Genomic DNA, 21,732 nt, shown 5'->3' with positions numbered 1-21,732 from the left:
CATTTCTCTTCATAGAGCCCAGCATCCCAGATGATCTATTCTGCATACAGGTTGAAAAGGTATGGAAAGAGGGCACATCCCTGGTGTACACCCTTCCCAATTTTGAACCATGCAGTGTTTCCTTGCTCTGTTCTGACGACTGCCTCTTGGTTCAAGTATAAGTTTCACGTTAGCATGATCAAGTGTTCTGGGATTCCCATTCTTCTCAGAGTCAGCCACAGTTCGTTATGGTCAAACGCCTTTGCATAATCAATGAAGCATAGATAGACATTCCTCTGGTACTCCCTGCTTTCAGCTAAGATCCATATAGCATCAGCTACAATATCCCTGGTACCACAACCCCTTCTCAACCCTCTGCCAGTTCTCTGCTGATGTGCTGTGCCAGTCATTTTTTGGATAATCTTCAGCAGAATCTTGCTTGCATGTGAAATTAATGATATTGTTCTATAGTTTCCACACCCTGTTGGGTCACCTTTCTTTGGAATGGGAACAAATATAGATCTCTTGCTGTCAATTGGCGAAGTGGTTGTTCTCCGTATATTCCCAGTAGTGGAATTCCTGAGTCAAATGGTATTTCTATTTCCAACTTTTTGAGAAAGGTCCACAAATAGTACCTTCTAAGAATCAAATCCTTATGCACATAAAAAAATTTCTCCAACAGGTTAAGAAGGAAAACCATAGATTGGGGAAAAGGTGGGTTTTTTCGTCCCCCCCCCATTTTAATGGTTAAAATTGCATTATAAACAAGCATATGTATGTCCCAAAATAGCAAAATCATGTTCAATCTCACTGACATTGTACATTAAAGAAATGCCATAATCAATTACTGATTCATTGTCTGTATTTTACCTTCCATTTATGGAATCACCAAATATATAACCAAGTTGTTGTTGTTGTTTATGGCTATCAAGTCGAGCACAACTCATAGTGACTCTTTGAACAACATGCCTGAAGACTTTCTGTAACTACTGACACTTACCAAGGTTCATAGAGTTTCCAGAGGCCTTTTGTTTAGGAAGTGGATGCCACTCCTGCTGCCAAGTTAGGAAATTTTAATCTTATTTAGCACTTATTTGTTGATCTACTTTCAAGTGTTGGTCTTATTATGGACATGGCTACAGATATTCATGTTAACATGAACATATTTCCTTTTAATCAATATGAAAAGAGCTTGCATATTCTTTGGTCAATCACTGAAGATGCTGAGGACTTTTGAGCTCCTAAACTGGTTTGTTATGAGTCTAAGTAAAATTAATTACCATCAAGATGATCCCAAGTGATAACAGCTTCCTGCACGTCAGAATAAAAATGTGCTCCATAGAATTTGTAATAACTGATTTGGAAGTAGAAGGATCATCAGACTTTTCTTCTGAGATACCACTAGTTGGACTCAAGCTTCTAACTGTAATTAACAATCATTCACACTGCACACTTGCAGTTCTGAAGAACTATTCAGTTTAAAATTAAGGAAGTGTGTCAGGGTTATATTCTCTCTATATACCTATTGAATATGTATGCTGAGCAAATTGTTTGAGAAGCTGGACTCTATGAAGAAGAGTATGACATCAGGATTGCAGGGAGACTCATCAGTAACCTGTGTTATGCAGATGACACAACCTTACCTGCTGAAAGTGAGGAAGACTTGAAACACTTGTTGCAGAATATCAAGGAACATAGCCTTCAATACAGATTTCGTGTCAATGTCAAGAAAATAAAGATTCTCACCATTGCACAAATAAGCAACCTCGTGTTGAAACTGTCAACCACTTCATCTTTCTTGGATCCACAATTAACACCCTTGGTACCAGTAATTAGGAAATCAGAAGATATAGTACATTGGGGAAGTCTGTAGTTAGGGACCTCTCCAAATTATTGAGGAGTAATAATGTCAATTTGAGGACTAAGGTGCCATGGTATGAGTCAGGCCATAGTCTGTCCTATGACTTGCTCTGCATCTGAGAACTGAAGAATGAATAGAGGTGACAGAAGAATGATTGATGCCTTTGAATTGTGGTTTTGGAGAAGAGCACTAAACATTCCATGAACTGCTGAAAGAAAAAACAAGTATGTCTTAGAGAAAGTGCAGGCAGAGAGCTCTTTGGAGGCAAGTGTGATGAGGCTTTGCTTCACAAACTCTGCATGTTACTAGGAGGGGCTATTCCTTGGAGAGGTACATGATGTTTGGAAAGGTAGAGGGTCAGCGAAGGAGAGGAAGACCCTGAACCAGGTGGACTGGCATGGGGACTGCTGCAATGGGCTCTATTGTGTCAGGAAGTATGAGGATGGCACAGGATAGGAGAGGGTCCAGATCTACTGTTCATAGTGTTGCTATGAGTTGTACTTGATTAGGCAGAATCTAACAACAAGGACTCCCAACCAAGAGATCCAAGAGACCAAATCTATCTGATAAAATTGAGAAGAAAACTCCTAACTTAAATGAAAATGATAGAATAACCAATCAGATAATTACGATTTCTCTGCTTTTAAATTGGAACTGAGAATAATTATCATTTTGGTCCATTAGAGTGTTAGGTTTTAGATTTTTTTTTTAACCTCCTTTGCCTAAATTGAGTTTTCTTTCCCTCCTGACACTTATCAGCATGGGAAGAGGGGGAAAAAAGAAAACTTAATTGCAACATTTATGTCTAATTGCTGGGTGATGAATGCTTGGGGAATTTTTACTTTCCAGACATCCAAAACAACAACAACAAAATGTACCACAATTAACATTTCTGGGTGAAATAAGAGTTCTTTTTCCACATCTTGTGGATGAGCATTTTGTGTTTAATTGCTTCACCATTTCATTTATGATTTTCTAAAATAGCCCCCCTACAGAAACTCTCTTCAAGCAAGAAATTATTCTTACTTTCAGGAATATATAGTGGATGAGAGGTGAAGTGTGAGTCTCTAACTTAATGTTGCTTGCTGTATAATGGCTTGTTTCTTCTCAAGGACCTAACTTTTGAGGCAATAAGGCTAATTACATTTTACAGAATTGAAACAAAACTCAAGAAGCAAATGGTTGAGGGCTTCGTAGTGCATATGACTCTAGGTGTTAACTGGTTATTTTAAAAAATAATATTCAATTGTGTTTTTTGGTTTATATAGCAAATGCATTTATATTTTATAATTTTCATTAAAGTATACAATGCTATTAGTTATATTTTTACTTTATATCAACAATGTCTTTAATTATATTGTGACTATTTCATTCTCAGTACTCTAGTTTTCCTATCTCCTAATCTTTTCATCAGTGTTTTAGAATAATTGTAGATATTTTGGTCTCATATATATGCTTTGTTTTATAACAGAGCACCATACTCTTGGATAATACCTTTGTTTTGTACTGCAATCTGTTATTTTCTTGTTATGTTCTCTGAAAACTCAATAAGAGAAGGTTAAGTGTATAAAGGAAAAATTAAGATTGAATATAGTACGTAGCATTTGAAATGAGTGCTGAAAGAGAAGTAGGATTGAAACAGATGTGAGAGAGGCTCCCCCAAAAGGAACAGAGAAGTCGTCTGGTGATAATGAACACAAGGATGTGGAAAAATGGTCTCACAAAGAGATGACAGTGGGTTAAGCATCAGGAAAGAGGCTGAGAGGATTCTGTTAAATCAGAATTAAGGATACCTTCAAAGTTAAAAAGGCATATGGAATCTAGTAAAACAAAAAATAAACAGCAAACTGAGTCTAATCTTCAAAATATTTGGAATATTTCCCCCCTTAAAATTAGTCTTTCTTAACCCTACACTATGCTTATTAGATTTAGGAGGTAACATAAAGTTTCCAAATTAAAAGTCTCAATGATTTGAATGATAACCATTTATTCATATGTCCTATATAAATACACATGTACAGGCACTATTCCTAATTTGTGTGTGTGTGTGTGTGTGTGTGTATTTTTGCTAATATTATATGTGATGTAAGTCACATTTGTTTTTTTTTTCTCATCGTGAAGGGCATTCCTATCAAAACAGATCCATAGTCATATTACAATCAGAAAATAAACAATTATTTATTCTGGGAATCTTGCCCATTTTCCTGATACATCATTTTTATTTCACTGCTTGATTTATGCAGTTGTGCAAGTGGAGGGTCCTAACTGTTGATTTTTATGATCTTCTCCTTTTCTTTAAGCTCCTATCCTTTCTCTCCTAGGATATGGAAATGGCCTAGATTGTAGAAATGACACCACTGCCACATAGGTTTCCCTCCATCTGTTGCCACCAATACGGCATCTGGGTTTCTATAATGATCATATGGATTGATGAGTTCTTCATTAGAGCTCTTCTTGGTTACAAATGACAGAAGTACTAATGGGCTTACACAAAAACAGGGATTCACTGGCTCACACAACTGGTAAGTTCAAAAGTTAGCCTTAGGCATAGCCAGGGCTCAAACAATTTCAGCAGGACTTGGTCACCCTCCATCTCTTGGTTCTGCTCTCCTCTGTGCTTACATTGTTCTCAGACAAGTTCAATCCATGTAGTGGCCAGATGGCCCCAGCAGTCCCACACTGACATCTTTCTAGCTCTAAGTCCACTCCTTCAGAGTCAGGTCAACTGCTGAAGCTTCAGGACTGAAATAAGGGATTGTTCTTGAAAGGAAAACCATGGAACTACAGCCCGAAAGAAGAGTGGAGGAGGGTGACTAGGAAGGCGCAAGATGCAAGTATAATGACAATTTGAGAGAAAAGAATGTGGATTCCAAGTAGACTTCAGATAGTTGGGCAGAATTTAGTTATTTCTTTTTTTTTTTAATTTAGGTTGTTTATTTTTCATTTCGATGAACATCTACAGAGATTTTGGGATTCCATTCATTCTTTGTTGCACCCTTCTCCCCGCACAAACCCCTCCCCCCTCCCCCCCCATTTGCTAAAGCAAAAGAAAAACTCCCTCATTGGTAAGACTGAGAAAAACTGGATGAAATAGTTATTTCTTTATTCATATTTTGTTTTGACAGTTTATCTCCATAAATATTTTAATAAAAGTCTCTTACTGATTAAATCAATTCTCTCACATTATTTTGTCAAGGTAACATTCAAGTACAAGGCATCAAATCCTTAAAACCCTATGGCTTCAGTATCCCAGGCATCACTCTATGTTTCAGTTTAAGCAAATCCCAGCTTGAGAAGCACAACTGCTAGTCACGATGTCATCATTATGAGGTGAATTTGATTTCTCAAATAAATTGCATATCCCTACAGGAACCAACAGCTAAGGTGTAGAACATAGTTTTGGGCAAGAGAACAGGTCTTTGGCTCATAGGACATAGGCTGGGGTCTTACAATCTGGATGATTATTTGTATGACCTTTGATGAGTTACTTAACCTCTTTGAGCCATGATTTGCTCATTAGTTAACACAACTCATTCTTCTAAACTGTGATGCGATTTAAATGAGATAATGGATATGAAACATTCAGCACAATGACTGTTGTTTTTAGGTCTCACTGTGCCGGCTCTTACTCACCGCAACTCTATGCACAGCTGAGTGAAACACTTCAAGATCCTGTGCTGTCATATTCTCTGCCATGTGAGACTCATGGCTGCAACCACTGTGTGAGTCTATCTACTTGAAGTCTACCTTCTTTTTGCTGCCATCTGTTCTAGTAATGATGATGTTTTTCTTCAGGGACTAGCGTCTCCAGATAACATGCCCAAAGTGTGTGGGATGATGTTACACTATCCTCACTTCTAAGGAGCCTTCTGGCAAGAGTTCTTCAAAGACATATTAATTCCTGGAATTTCATAGTATATTCATTAGTCTTTGACAACACCACAATTCAAAGGCAACTACTTTTTGGGTTTTTTAACTCATTTTCCAACTTTCAGATGCATGTGAGGTGATAAGTCCTCGAAGTGACGTCCTTTCATTTTAGCATTTTAAAGAGGTCCTTTGAAGATGATTGTTCCAGTGTAATGCATCCATTTGATCTTGATTGTTATTTAAACGGAATTTTTGTATGGATCCAAATAAAATTAAACCCTTGACAGTATCAATCTTCTATTCATTTATCATGACATTGATTAGGGGCCTGTCAAGAATTTTTGTTACCTTTACATTGAGATATAAACCATATTGATGGACATGCTGTCTTTGAGCTTCACCAGTGCTTCAAGTCTACAAGCAACATTATTTTGTACATCCCACATTCTGGTTATTAATGAATGTTTGCAGCTGTTTCTCTTCATTTTTTATTGTGCCACACCAGCAAATGAAAGTCTTTCTTTGACTGAAAGTGTTACTCTATCCGTTCCATTAGACTCTATTTTGCAGAGGCACCTCTTTTCTTCTGTTGTTTTATGAGTGTCTTCTAACCTCAGAGTTTCATATTCTAGCACTATCTTAGATAATATTCTACTATTCATAAGGATTTCAATGGTCTGCTTTCATAGTCTGTCTTAGCCTGAAAGTCTGCTAAAACATATATATTATGGGTGACCCTGCATGTATTTGAAATATCAGTGATGTAGTTTCTAGCATGACAACATCCAAGCCACCACAGTACAGTAAATTAACAGATGAATGGTGTGCATACTACCTTGTTATGAAACATATGGACCCTAATGAACAACAGATTTGAAACTTGCCTTCTCCGCGGCCATCTTCACGATATCCACCATGCTTAAGCCCATTTTTAAGTCATTGTGACAATTCATTTTGTTGAATTTCATCTTCTCTTTTGTTTGCTTTCTACTTTTCCAAGCATATATTTTTCCAATGATTTGCCTCTCCTGATGACATGCCCAAAGTATGAAAGATGAAATTTCATCATCCGTGGCTCGAAAGAGCTCTCTGATTGCACTTCCTCAAAGACAGACTTGTTTGTTCTTTTGGTAGTTAATGGGATAGTCAATATTCTTCACCAACATCACAATTCAAAGGAATAAATTTTTCTGTTTTCTATAGCCATTGTCTAACTTTCAGATGCATAGGAAGCAATTGAAAAAAAAAAAACAACTATGGCTTGGATGAGGTACACCTTAGTCTTTAATAACCTTACTCTTCTGTACTTTGGAAAGATTCTTTACAGTAGATTGTCCCAATGCAATATAGCTTTTGATATTTTGACTGCTGCTTCCTTAGAAGAGAGCTCTGGTGTCCTGGTGAGTAAGAAGTTGCACTACAAAACCAAAAGCGGGTGGTTCAAATCCACCAGCTGATTCATAGGAGAAATATGGGTAATCTCTTTCTCCTGAGAATTTTACAGCCTCTGAAAATCCACTGAAGGGGTCAGCTATGAGTCAGTTCTAACTTAATTACAATGAATTTGAGAGATATTTTTCCTACCATGTGTTGATATGAATCTGAAATTAAATCATTGACATCTTCAATCTTTCCTCCATCTTCAATGATGCTGACTACTCATCCAGTGTTGAGCATTTTTGTATATTGATATTGAGATATAATCCATACTGAAAGCTGTAGTCTTTAATTTTCCTCAGTTTTTCAAGTCTTCTTCAAATTATGCAGTCAAGGTAGAAATATCTGCATAACACAGACTGTTAGTGAATTTTCATCCAATTCATATGTCACACTCTTCTTTATATTGTCCAGATTCTTGCATTATATGTTCAACATACAGATTTGATAGGTATGGAGAAAGGATACAGCCCTAATGCACATCTTTCTTGATTTTTAACCTTGCCATGTTCCCTAGTTCTGTTTGGATAATAGCTTCTTGGTCTATGTATTAGTTTCACATGAGCACAATTAAGCATTCTTGGATTCCTAATTTTCTCGATAGTACCCATAATAGACTATGATCCACACAAATAGCTTTCCACAGTCAATAAAACACAAATAAACATATTTGTTGCATTCTTCTAAGTAAGCACCTGATTTTAGATCCAATTGAAAAAAAAAAAACAAACCCACACCAAAAATCCAATGGAGATTGTTAAGGGGGGGGAGGAAGATACCCAAGGAGTGAAAATCCTAAGTGAACATTTAAAGTCATTAGTATTTGAGAAAAACAGCGCTAATATGAAGATCATGGTTGAGATAAATTACTTTCCATCATTTGAAAAACAATCCAATGGAATGGTTCTGTTATGTATGTATGCAGTGTCCATGAGTTATAATCAACTTGGTGGCTAGCAATAACAACAAACCACAAGACTATTGTTCCTTGACTCTCAGTGAAGGTATATAAGTGCTCTGATACTAAACAGATCTCTGAGCTTCCAGATAAAGAGACTGAGTAATAGGAATGATCTGGCAATTAGAAAACATTGTTGTCATCAGGTGCAGCCATGTCAACTCTGACCATTAGCTACCTTATGAACATCAGATGGAAACCTTGCCCAATAAAATTATCCAGTAAATCTATCATGAATCATAAAGAGTCTATCCACAATTGATCATGTCGATGTTGTAGACCCCTAGGCAAGTTCCCTAACAACAAATATGTAATGAGTGTTTTAAATGATGTATTTTATTTCTAACAGCAATAATTTTCTATTACTGCTTCATAATCTAGTAAGAGGTAGATGATAGAAATTGTTTTGAGAGTTTATTTTGCCACCCATGACCTGCAATTAATTGAAAAAGACTCAAGAGATAAAACAAGGAGGCAGAGGAAAATGACTCAAGAATGGAGAGTTTTTATTTTCATGCTATTAGCTTAAACTTGCTCTACTATCTCCCCACTCTTTAATTTCTACAGGGTTGTCACTAATTGTACACTTATCTTGCTGTTAATGTTGGCACTTATTTCCTAACCAACTCACACAAAGCGATTAGCCAAAATACGTCTTCCTTCAGCTTTCAACAGAAAGTTCACCTGCTAAGCATTTTTCACACTCTGAATAAAAACAAGCAAAGCAGAGCGGCAGGAAACAGCTTAACTGAGACAGATTATCAGACAATTATTGGCATCTTTTCATTCTAAGAACTAATGATCATTTCCAGCTCAGGAAAATGCCCACCACATTTGAGAGGGTGATAGTTACCATTAAAAGAAAGGTTACAGAACATGAAGTGATAGAAATAAAAAGACTCTGTAGGATTCCTTTCATTTAAACTTAGAAAACTCTAATCTTTTCTCATTTCAGGTGTATCTTTTAACTTTGTTATCATTGCTCTTAATAGTCACATACACTCCTCCCCTGCCCCGCACCTTGTGTGCTACAGGCGCATCCATACTATTTTTCTCTGGAAACGTGTTGCTATTGGAAAGATTTAAAATGAAATGTGATCTATGTACACTTAGATGCAGTAAATTTGAACATATAAGAAGTTCCACATGATTGATTTTGTATAACTTTTCTTCAACTCTCACACAATTTGTGCAAAGAAAATATGAATGACTCAACTGAAGAACAGTAATTCCCAATAGAACATTTTGTATTTTAGATATGTAAACCTTGAAATTGAGATTACTCAGAATGTTTTCTGAGTGAAGGATGGGATTTCTGAACTCTCAATGTCTCCTCACGCTTCCTCCTTTCTCTGTATAAAGAGGGAGAGAAGTATCGTTAAGAAGAGCTCAGGCTCTGAAGTCACAATACTGAAGTCTAAATCTCAGGTCTACTAATTCTTTGTTGTATGACTCTAGACCAGTTGCCTAACACTTTAATACCTTTGAGTGGATTGACATGGTGACTGTAACAATGGGTTCAACTGTATCAGAGATGTGGAGGATGGCTCAGGATTGGACAGGACTCAGATATGTTATTCATAATGTCACTGGAAGACATACTCGACTCACTGACACCTAACAGCAGCAACATAACAGCATGAGTTTTACTATTGTTTTCATTTCCTTGTCTGTATCTATTTCCTAAGATCATTGTGAGGATTAAATAAGCAATCTGCACAAAGCAGTTAAAACTATGCTTAGCACATGTTGTTGCCATTATGTGCCATGAGATCAGAACTCATAGATGACTCTCCAGTGTGTTTTCAGAGGCTGAAAATTGCATGAGAAGAGACTGCTCATCTTTCTACCAAGAAGCAGCTAATGAACTGCTTATCTTTGGTTTGTCAGCAAATTTGCTTACCCATACCTTTGCTCTGATTGTGCCTTTAGAACAACAGGGCAGGTGTGAGTTTGAATTTCAGCTCAATTCATATTATTTCATAAACCATGGACTACCAAAGAGCAAACAAGTCTTTCTCGGAAGAAGTGCTGCCGGAATGTTCATTAGAAGTGAAAATGACAACATTTTATCTCACATACACTGGACATGTTACCAAAAGGGCCCAGTCTCTGGAGCAAGACAATACACTTAACAAAGAAGAAAATCTTCAGCAAGATGGACAGACACTTTGCCTACAATCATGAGCTCAAACACAGCAATGACTGTGACAATAACACAGAAACAGTCAATATTTAATTTTGTTGTAAATAGGGTCACTATGTATTGGGATCAACTCAGTGTTGAAGCATATTTATTCTCTTTTAACTCATTGTCATTGTTATTGTTGTTGTTATATGCCATTGAGTGTCCTGCAAATTATAACGACCATATGCACAACAGCTCCAAACCCTGACCTATCCTGAGCCAGTATCACTGATTCTGATGCGACTAATCCCCTTGCCCCAGTTATTGTGTCAATCCATCTCATTGAGGGTCTTTCATTCGCTGTCCCTCCACTCTTTCAAGGCATGATATCCTTCTCCAAGGATTGGTTCCTCCTGACCACATGCCCAAAGTAAGTTAGATAGAACTTCAAAATCCTTGTCTCCAATGAGAAATTTTGTCTGACCCTTTCCAAGACAGATCTAGTTTTTTCTCTTGGCAGTCCATGGTATGTTCAATATTCTATTCCAGCACCACAACTCAGAGACATTAATTCTTCTTCTGTCAACTTTAGTCATTGTCCAGCTTTCTGAAGCCTAGCATATAATTGTGAAGACCATGGCCTGGATTAGGTGCACCTTAGTCTCTAGACTGACATCATTGCTCCCTAGCACTCTGAAGAGATCTCTGACAGCAGATTTTCCCAGTGCAATTCATCTTTTGATTTCCTAATGTCTGGTGCCAAAAGTGGAGCTGAGCAAGTTGAAATTGTTAACAACTTCCATCTCTTTTTCCATCTATCATGTTGCTACCAACTGAGTTGGAACCAATTTACCGACGACTCCCCACCAGGTTTTCTAAATTACATAGGAGATTGTCTTTTTGCTGCTAATTTGTGGGTATTTTAGAATGAGTACAGTGGTGCAGTCTTTGGATTAGCAACCCAACTCTATGAACTATGCCACCAGCTCTCGCTATAGAACAGTTTTGCTTATTTATTGCACATCATTCTTCACATACGATAAATAATAAAGAAAATAAGAAGTGCTGCTGGCCCAGATGTGGCAGAGCTGGGTGATTGTGTGGAAGGCTATGTAATTAAGCACATGATTTGATTTAAGGTGTAGGTGTGAAGACATTAGTTCTTTGCCCTGAGTTCCTTCTGTCTGAAAAGTTCACAGTCAACATCTTGCAAGATCCACTTTAAATGTACATGCTTTTCTCCTGGATATTTTCCAGCTTCTCAGAGCAGCCTGTAATCGGTTACTGCACTAAATGCTGCCTCTCCTACCACTTCTCACCTTAAATTACCGTTACTGTACATGGTTTTTTTCCTCAAGGAGACTATAATTACTTTGAAGGCCTGCTCTGTGAATGATTCATCCCTGTAATCTCTTCATTGCGGGCACAATGCATGAAACATTGGGGAATCTAGTAGATAGTTGGTGAATGAAGTAGCTCATGAGTAAGTGAGCAAAATAGCTAGTGGCTTTGACAGCGAAGGGGAAATTAGCCTAGGAGGAGATGGTACTGAGTATTTGCAGTTACACTGAACATTTTTACTTCTCTGTTAGAGTATCTTACCACTGTTGTGTGCCATCAAGTTGGAACTGACCCATCGCTGACCCAGCAAGTTTTCAGAGGGAGTTTATCACACGGGTGGAGATTGTCCATCCTCCTCCTACAGAGCAGCCAGTGAATTTGAACTGCATGCCTTTGGGGTTGCAGCATAGTTTCTTACCATTAGGCTACTAGAGTTCCCTATCACAAAAAAAAGTTACGCAGGCAGAGGACAGGGCAGCAAATGCCTATAAACTGGGTGGAATTTGTGGGCTCTGGATTTAAAAAAATGTATTAATTTGTTTATTCATTCAATAGATACTAGTTACTGTTTATAGACTTTCAAAAAGTTAATGCTTTCAAGTAGATTCTGACACAGAGATCATGTAAGACACAGTAAAACTGCCCCAGAGGGTTTCCATGACTGTAAGCTTTTCTAAATTGGACGGCTAGGTGTTTTCACACATAGAGCCTCTGAGTATGTTTAAGCTGTTGACATTTTGGTTAGCAGTTGAGCACTCTAATCACCGAGCCACTGGTCCTCCAAGCAAACATCCAGTAAGGTCTTAACAAATTATTGCTATGATTACCATTGTAAGCAATAGTTGTGGAAGAGCCAGAAGCATCAGTATTTAGAGATAGCATATCTAAATTTAAATGACAGATTTTTAAATTTATTAGCTATGTGACACCAAACAAGTGGCACAATTTCTTTGACTTTCAGACTGGGAAGACTGAACTAAAAAATGTTACCAGACAAGTAGAAATGGTTACCCAAATATTTTGTATACAATACAATAAAGTATTACAATTTTTATACAATAAAGTAACTGTTTTTAGGTACCCTTGAGCTGAATATGAGTCATATTGACATAGTGCCTGTTTATAAAATGCCACCCATCAACGTTCCAAAAAAATCTATTCTGTTTTGGTCAGATAATATGTAAAAGTTGTGCTTATGTCATATTTAGAGTTTCAAAAGTCTCTATATTTTAATTTGAGATAACTATTTTCTTGATATGTCCCATACATCGATACCAATATAAGCATATATATCTCTATTTTGCTTTTGTGAAATTCAATTTCAATGAGGTGCTCTATATTTTCTTCTTTAAAAAATACTTTTTCTTGTGCTTTGGGTGAAAGTTTACAGAGCAATTGAGTTTCCCCATTTGGTAGTTTGTGGATGTTCGGTGACTTTAATAGCACTCTCCATTGTCCTCTTTCACCTTGTGTTCTCCATTACTTTTTCTTTTATATTGGTTTGCATACAAAATTTGTATGTATTGTGATTCATTTATATACATGGTGTTTCGTTCATTCTTCTATTCACACGCGAAATGTAACTTTTCACTCCTTGCATCCAAGAAGCACCATGGCTGTGCTTTTCCCAAGACATAGCTATTTTTGCTTTTGGCAGTCCATAGGATATTCAATACTCTTCTCCAGCAACACAACTCAAAGAAATTGATTTATTCCTTTTAATTAAGTTGCAGTAATATTTAGTTCTCATTTCTGAACTGGAATTTTAAAAAAAATAATATTTACACCCTAGAAATAAAAAAAAAATGCTTTTTCCTAGCTCTTGACTTTTGTGATTGAGCCTTCTTGATGTTTTCATCACTTTCCTGTGTACAGTCTTTGGGGTCCTAACAGGGACTTTCAGATTGTATATTACAGATGAGAATTTCAAACCAGTTGAAGGAGCAGTTTTAAAGTCTTTCCATCTCCTGTTGCTAACTTTGGGTTTGAAATACTTTGGTGGAAGCTGGAACATTTGTTGCTGTCAGAGAGTGTGCTAGAGCTAGTTCTTTGTGTAACAGAAGCTCTAGATTTAGAAGGGGGTAGCTCAAGTAGCCTAATCTGCAGGGAGTAGCACTGTTTTTCCAAAAGTAGTAACTTTCTGATAATTAAAGGCCACCAGCAGCTCTGCTGGAGAAAGATGAGTGATCTCAAAAACTTACTGGAGGGTCAGCTATGAGTTAGATCCAACCTGACAGTGATGAATGAGTGAGAGAGATTTTAAAAGGAGAAAGAATTTGAGACTTTCAAACTAGCCTCTCCCCTTTCCTCTGATAGCCCGTGGTGATGGAAAAGAGACTTAATCTGGAGAGTTCACATGCAAGACTTTGTCTCATTCTCCTTACATAATGAAACAGATGTGTACTATCATTAATATAAAATTCAGAACTCAAACTCATTGCAGTCAATTTGGAGCCAACTCATAGTTGACTCTCCAGAGTTTTTCCAAGTCTGTAAATTACATATGAGGTGATTGTCCATCTTTCTCTCACACTGAGCTGTTGTTGCATGTAAACTGCCTTTGAGTTAGCCAGCAGTGCAACTCCCTATGGACTAAACCCTCAGAGCTCCCTTCACTATAATAGAATGTCAGTGAGTGTGATCATCAATTCCTGGTTAGGTTTTTTGTGGTCAACAACCAGCTTATTTATTTGAATGAACACATGTTCTTTTCCCAGGGAAATGGTGCTGAGTTGTGGATTTTGATAGAGCTTATAACACATTTCTTTCTTTCCCTGTGGGATCTGGTGCTCTACAAGTTATTAAGCTACCAAAATGGTTTTGAGTCATGATTTATAAATAGTCTGAAAAGTATTCAAGTAAAATATATCCACTATTTCATAGCTAGCGTACAGAGTCATGTGAGAAGAAAACTTCCATAACCTGCCACCTCTTTCCAGAGGTCTACTGTTAACTTACTGTTATGATGTCTTTAAGATACATATATTTAAGATCTTGTTGCTTTATGGAAGTGAACTCATGTGAAAAAACCATTTTGAAATCTACTTCCTAGAATATATGCCCAATAGAATTTTACATTTGTGTTGGTAAATGGCCAACATATGTGCAATAGTAAGAACATAATATTAAAATCTAAATGTCGTGTTAGGGATTATATATTTTTAGACATTTATAGGTAGTTCTCTTCTGGTAATACTGGTTGTGATAGTGATTCTCTATATTCTACCTTCACTTAATCATATAAATATTCCTGCATAAGAAAGCTAGAAGGAAAAATGGAGTTGCTAATCACAATTCTACAGTTCTCTGAGAACAAGACCCACAGTTTTCTAAGTAACTTTAGTACAGCTGGAAGAATACGTGCCAGAATGGTTTTTGTGACTTAAATTTACCTTGAAATGTTTCTTGAGTCTGTTGAAAGGCAAAAGACAACAAGGCTCTGTGCCTTGACAATTTCACAGAGTGAAACCAAGAATTTATACTTAGACTCAAAAATTTCATTCCAGGACATTATACCCCTCCCATTTATCTTACTGTGACTCATGTCACTATTTTTAGCTATTCCAGGACAACATTGCCTGGAGCTGTCCAGACTTTTTAATTTCTCTAATGTTGAGTAGTCCAAGGTACAGTGATAGCTTCATTGTAACATACATATAAGTGTCTGTTTGCTTTAGAGAGATATGTTCTGCATGTCGAACTTATTTTTTAAGTGTTTTTTTTCTAGAGAGAATTCTGTGGTCAGCTAACCAAAGGAACCATGCTTTTTTGGTAAAAGGGGCCTTTTATCACCTCCCTCATTAACTCACTCATTGCCACTGAGTCAGAACCAACTCACAGAGGATCCTCCAGTGGGTTTTTAGAGGCTGTAAATCACATAAGAGGATGTTGCCCATTTTAATCCCAGTAAGTAGCTAGTAGATTTGAACTGAACGCTTTTTTATATTTTTTGAGTTGCCAGTGCAACTCCTTACTACTTGGCCACCAGAGGTATCTTCATAGCCTAATCAAGTTTCATGTTTTATAGGGAACTCTGGTGGCCTAGTGGTAAGAAGCTATGCTGCAATCCCCAAAAGTAGTTAAAATCCACTAGCTGTTTCATGGGGAAAAGATTGCAAAATCCTCCCTTGTGATTTACTGCCTTTGAAAATTCACTGGAGGGTCAGTTATGGATCAGCTCTGACTTAATGGCACACAAAAACAATGATTGGTACTTACAGAAGCTATGATGTCGGTCTGGAGACTAAGGTGTGCCTGATCCAGGCCATAGTCTTTGCAATTACTTACTATGCATCAGAAAGCTGGACAATGACTAAGGATGATAGAAGGAGAATTGATGCCTTTGAGCTGTGATGCTGGAAAAGAATATTAAATATACCATGGACTGCTAGGAGAACAAAGAGGTTTGACCTAGAGAGGGTGAAACCACGCTTCTCCTTGGAGTCAAGGATTCTGAAGCTTCATCTGACATACTTGGGACATGTTGCAGGACGGAACCAGTACTTGGAAAAGGACATCATGCTTGGGAGTGTGGAGGGACAGCGCAGGAGAGGAAGACCCTCAGTGAGATGTATTGATTGAGTCACTGCGGTAATAGGGGTAGATGTGTCAGAGTCAATAAGATTGGCACAGGATAGAGCAGGGTTCAGGGCTGTTGTACATAGGGTCACAATAAGCCACAGGAGACTATACAGCAAATAACAACAACAACAAAATTATTACAGGAGCCACTAGTCCCTACTCAAAACTTGAAATATGGCAAGTCCACGTAGTGATGTGCTGGAAGTATAATATATACCTTGAATAGTTAGTAAGAAGGTTCAGTGTTAACTCAAAGACTGAGCATTTGTTTGGCGTCCACCAAGCAGCTCGTGGGAAAGTGATGGGCAGTCTCTTCCCGTATGATTTATAGCATCGGGAGCCTAAAGGAGGATTAGCTATGAGTTGGTTCAGACTAAATGGCAATGAGAATGAGTGAAAGTACTAAAGAAATGTGAAAAATTTCAATAATTTTATATATTGACGTGATCATATTTTGACTCTTTTTGGCTAAAGTACAGAAAGTGCCTGATTTGCACTGGTGTTCCATTCTGATGACCGTTATAAACCAACCAGTTCTGACATAAGTAGGAAATCTGTCTCTCTGCTTTTCATTATTATTGCTAGCAGTGTTTTTAATAATAAATAATAAAACTGAGAATTTTAACATCAGCAAATTATACATTTGTAACACTGTATGTAGAATATGTTATTAATGAGACAATGTACAAAAGGTCCCCCATGTTTGAAAGACTACCTATTTGTTCTCCAAAATTATTTCACTTGTTTATTTTTACTTCTTAATGGAAGCTACAGGAATTGTAAAACTGCTGATGTGGTCCTCAGTTTTGGCTTGCATTTTGTTTCTAGCACTGCTCTAGATACAGTGTATGATGCATTCTTGGCTGGTGCCTGAGCTGAGCCCCCAGGTACGTTTTCAGCAGGGAAGATGATATCCCCCCCCTTTGGTTTAATTAGCAGGTGCAAATGCAAAGGGATCCAAGGTTCAACTACTCTCCTTCTGCATTAGCATTTTCCTACGGAGGCCACCAGCTGCTGTAAAACCAGAGAGGGATAATGAAGTCTGTTTCTTGCTGCTTTAGAACATTAAACTCTTAAGGCAGGACATTGCCCCTTGATTCCATGTGCAAATAACAGAATATTACAATTAACATCTGCATAGTTACACTGATGTAATCTAATGGGGTCAGGGCTGATCAAATTATTCTGGGACAGTAGTGCATACTTGATGGGCAATTTACACATAGGTGAGATATAGCCATTTCCTAAGAAATGAGTGCTAGTGCCCAAAGCTTTGGACGATAATTATTATTATAACAAGAGATGTCTTTAAAAGAGGTAAACTTAGAAGTTAGGAATACAACATGTCTTCACCCTAGAAAAAAACACAGGTTTGAATAGTCAGGACCAATAAAAGAAAAGTTCGTTTGCGGCACATGTTCATGAGTCTCAGTTTTGCTTTTTGCTCAGTTAAATAGCCTGAGATAGCATCCAACCAACAAGTCAAATCATATGCATACATAAATGTAAACAAACAAATCAGAACCACCACCAATTCTTAGAGAAGGTCCAATTCCAGAACTTGTCACTTTCTGTCACTCTCTTATTTTCCCTATCAGTTCAGTTCCTAATACAGAGGGGGTTGTCATAGTTGATATTGCATTGGTTCCAACTCATGATGACTCCACATGTGCAGAGTGGACCACCCCATTTGACTCTTGTCTTTGGAGGCACTCTTGGCAATATTTGAGACTCCCACCTTTCAGATAATGATCAAGCACTTAAATATTGGCACCAGGGACTCCTTGGAGAAAGTATTAGATTCAAAAGTCTATTAAACACATGTGTGAGCTTTTGGGGGAAATCACTTGACTTTTATCCTACACAAAGCTTCTAATCACCTGAAGTATGTCATCAAAAATATGAGGACATGTGGAAAATCTTGCAGTATGGTTCAATGGTGGAGCACATTTTTTATCGTTAGTTTGCTTTTATTTTTTAAAATTATCTGAAGGATTATAAATCATATTGGTTTTCCAGTCATTCATACATACTTGTTTGACAGCATAGATTATAATTTCACAATACAATTAATTACAGTGTCAAGCCCTTTCTGTATATTGCATTTCCCTTCACTCAATTTACCTGTTTGTTAATTTTCACTCCTCCAAACATAACTTCTCATTCCTGTTATCAAGCCAAGAACAGCCGCTGTATGTAAATCTTTCCTTAAGTTTTATAATAGTGGTCTTGTACCATAATTGTTCTTTTGTGGCATAATCAGTATAATTTGTCTTAGATTTATCAATGTTTTACAGTGTTTCATGCATTCCTTACCATTTTTAGTGATGCATAGTGTTCCATTGTATGAAACTATTCCACTATGTGAATGTTTCTCTAGCCATTATCCATTGGCAAACATTTGGGTTTTTCCAACTCTTTGAAATTGTAAACAATAAACTTGGTTGCGTATATATCAGTTTGTGTTATAGATCTTATTTTTTATATACTTATTTAGTAGTGATATATATCATCAAATGCTTTTTCTATTCTCAATTTTTAAAGTATCAAACTGTTTTCCAAAGGGAAAATATTCCCACCAACAATGTTTGAGAACACACTCTTGACAGTATTTGTTGTATGCTCTTCATGAAACTTTGTGATTGTTGCTAGCTATCTTGTGTGAATGCTGGGCTACTAGTGGAAAGGTTGACAGTTCACATCACGCAGAGACACCTTGGAAGACCAGATTACACCTGGTAATCTCCTACTGAAAGGTCACAGCCTTGAATCCTGTGGAGCAGTTCTGCTGTACACATGTAGGATTACCATGAATCAGAATACATATAAAGGCAACTAACAACAACGTCACATTTAGCAATCTATTACAAGTGATTTGTTTAATTTATTTATAATACATTTTCTGATTATAATCAGACATACTAAAATAATGTTGTTGTTGTTGTTGTTGCTCTTGTTGCTGTGTGCCATTGAGCTGCGTGTGACTCCGAGCAACCCTATAAACAGCTGTCCTGAAACGTGCCCAATCTTGACTCATTCTCATAATCTCTGACACACGAGAGCTCATTGCCAATGTTGCTGTGTCAATTCATCTATTTGGGTTTTTCCTCTTCTTTGTTTATACTCCATCTTTCCAAGGAAGAGCCTCACCTACCCACGTGTCCAAAGCATGAAAGATGAAGCTTTGCCATCTTTGCCTGCAAAGAGCACTCTGGCTGCATTTTTTTATAAGATATACCTGTTTGTTTTGACAGTCTATGGGATATTCAGTACTCTTCTCTAGAACCACACTTCAAAAGCATCAATTCTTCTTCTGGCATGCTTATTCATTGTTCGGCTCTCAATGCAGAGAAAATGATTGAGAACACCATGGCCTTTGTCAGGTACGTTTAATTCTTCAAACTGACATCATTGCTTTTCAGCATTCTGATGAGGTCCCTGCCAGGATACTTGCCCAATGTAATACATCTTCTGATTTCCTGACTGTTAATACTAAGGGTGTTGATTGTTGATTCAAGCATGATGAAATTATTGACAGTGTCAGACCTTTCTCCATCTATCAAAATGTTAACTGTTAGTCCTGTAAAGAAGACTTTTGTTTTGCTGATGTAGAGAAAAAAATCCATATCAATGATTCCGACTTTGATCTTCTGAAGGAAGTATTTAACATCTTCCTCATTTTCAGCAAGTAAGATTGCTTCTTCTGCATAACACAGGTCACTGATGAGTCTTTCTCCTATCCTGATGTCACACTCGTTTTCATTTTATGTGTTGTCAAGTTACCTGTGACTCAGAGTGACCCTATGCACACAACAAAAACTCTGAACCCTGCTCTACCCTGAGCCAACTTTATTGTCTCTGACATACCTACACCCATTACTCCAGTCACTCATTTAAGCCATTTCATAGAGGGTCTTCCTTCCTTGAGCTGTCTCTCAACCCTCCCAAGTATTTTGTCCCTCTCCAAGTACTGGTTCCTCTTTGCAGCATGTCCAGAGTATGTTAGGTGGAGCTTCAGAATCCTTGCCTCCAAAGAGCAGCCTGGTTTCACTCTCTCCATAATGAGCTTGTTTGTTGTCTTAGCAGTCCATGGTATATTCAATACTCTTCTCCAGCATCACAGCTCAAAGGCATTAATTCTCCTTCTATCATCCCTAGTCATTGTCCAGTTTTCTGATGCATAGTTCATAATTGCAAAAAACATGGTCTGGATCAGGCACACCTTAGTCTCCAGACTGACATTGTTGCTCTTCAGTACTCTGGAGAGATCCCTGACAGCAGACTTTCCCATTGCAATTTGTCTTTTGATTTCCTGTCGGCTGGTATCAAGAGTGTTGATTGTGGAAACAAGCAAACTAAAACTGTTAACAATCTCAATCTCTTCATTATCTATCATGATGCTGTCAGTCGGACCAGTAGTGAGACTCTTTATTTTCTTGATGTTGTTCTGATATTAAAGGCTGCAGTTCTTGACCTCCTATAGTGAGTGCTTCAGGTCCTCCTCAGATTCAGCAAGCAAGGCTATTTCATCTGAGTCTAGTTTCATGAATTATTTGCTCAGCATACTAATTGAATAGGTAGGGAGAAAGGATACAACCTTGATACCACCCCCTTCCTAATTTTAAACCATACAGTGTTTTCCTGCTCTGTTCAGACCACAGCTTCTTGATCTAGGTATAGATTTCTCATGATACAATTAAGTGTTCTGGGGTTTCCATTTTTCTTTCTCTTTTTTTTGGTTCTATTTTTTTAAATGTTAGTAATAATTTATTATGATTCACAAGTCAAATGCCTTGCAAAGTCATTAAAATACAAGTAGACATTCTTCTGGTATTCATTGCTTTTAGTCAACATCTATTATCAGCAATGATACCCGTGGTGCTGTGGCCTCTTCTAACTCCAGCCTGAACTTCTGGTAATTGTATGTCAATGTACTATTCTAGCCATTTTTGGATGATCTTGCTTGCATCTGAGTGATATTAATGAATATTGTCTGATAATTTTCATATTTTGTTGGATCTTCTTTCTTGGGAATAGGAACAAATGTAAATCTCTTCCAGTCAATTGGCCAGTTATAATTAGTGATTGCTAAGACCTTTTATAAAAAACAGAAAAGGCAACCTTACACATGGAACTCACCGGATGGAGTATATATTAATCAGTTGTATTACATCTGTGGAAAGAATCATCAGAGAAGCTCAATATCAACTGAAGAAATCAGGTGTGGTCCTAAATGTGTAATAGATCAGCAAATAACACGTGTGAAAGTTCAAATTAAAACTAAAGAAAATAAAAACAATTCACAGTAACCAAAATATGAGCTTGAATCTATCCCACCTGAATTTAAAAATTATCTCAAGAACAACTTTGACAGGATAGTTATACGAAGGCCTCAGGTCTTTTGTTCATGGAGTCGCTATGAGTCAGGTATAACTCAGTGGTAATCAACAACAATATCATGAAACCTGTACCTAAATCAAGAGGCTGTTATACAAACAGAGCAAGGTAGTATACAATGGATTAAAATCAAAGATGTGCATTAACACTTTATCCTTTCCTCAAGTGTATTCAGTCTAT

Source organism: Elephantulus edwardii, unplaced genomic scaffold (assembly GCF_000299155.1).
Source record: "Elephantulus edwardii isolate Elephantulus edwardi_28Jun2011 unplaced genomic scaffold, EleEdw1.0 scaffold00149, whole genome shotgun sequence".
NCBI classification, from domain to species: Eukaryota; Metazoa; Chordata; class Mammalia; order Macroscelidea; family Macroscelididae; genus Elephantulus; species Elephantulus edwardii.
The sequence above is the reverse complement of the archived record's forward strand: the minus strand, read 5'-3'. Positions refer to the sequence as shown.